Genomic DNA, 792 nt, shown 5'->3' on the forward strand with positions numbered 1-792 from the left:
TCATTTATTTTACTTGTGTGTTTCCACACAGCCAACCATGTTCGCACTTTCCTTTATAACAATGTACTTCATTATCAAAATGAAAAAAAATTGAATTAAACAGGTGATGTGCACTTTATCAGAAAGCTGCTCTATATTTCAATCATAACTTGCTGTTCTTGTACTTGGAATGTGATGGTATGACAGTCCACATAAGTGTGCAAACTAAGCACCAAAAAGAACATGGAAATTAATTTCAAACTAAGGTTATTCAAATTATATGGCAATGTGAACCTATATCTTTCCTGAAATATTTAATAAACTATATAAATGTGAATAGGGTGTGTGATATGCATATTAGTTCATGGAGTATCAGTTTTAAATATTTGTCTATTTTAATGGAATCTGACAATGATTATATTCCAAACTTTAACTAAAAGTTCAACAAAAACTTATCATTTTCATCATGAAACACAGGCTTTATTTCATAATTTTCAAAAAAGTTTTTCTGTATAACACCCATGAGCCCAAGAAATGTTTATAGCATTAGAGACCAGATAGGGAAAAAAGGGGCGCTTTCTTGTTTTACATATCTTTTTTATTACAAGTTGAAACACCAGGGACTTGACAGAGTTTCATCATGTCCCCCACGTAATATGCATATTGCTCTACAAAATAAATATTTATTAAAGGGGGGGAAAAAATTGACATACAGTATTCTCCTTTTAACACATGCACACCCTGGGAGAAAAAAACAAAACAAAAAAACTTCAAGATGTCGATAGTAATAATCTTTTCTTAAACATATAAATG

The sequence above is a fragment of the Penaeus monodon genome, chromosome 21 (assembly GCF_015228065.2).
Source record: "Penaeus monodon isolate SGIC_2016 chromosome 21, NSTDA_Pmon_1, whole genome shotgun sequence".
Taxonomy (NCBI): domain Eukaryota; kingdom Metazoa; phylum Arthropoda; class Malacostraca; order Decapoda; family Penaeidae; genus Penaeus; species Penaeus monodon.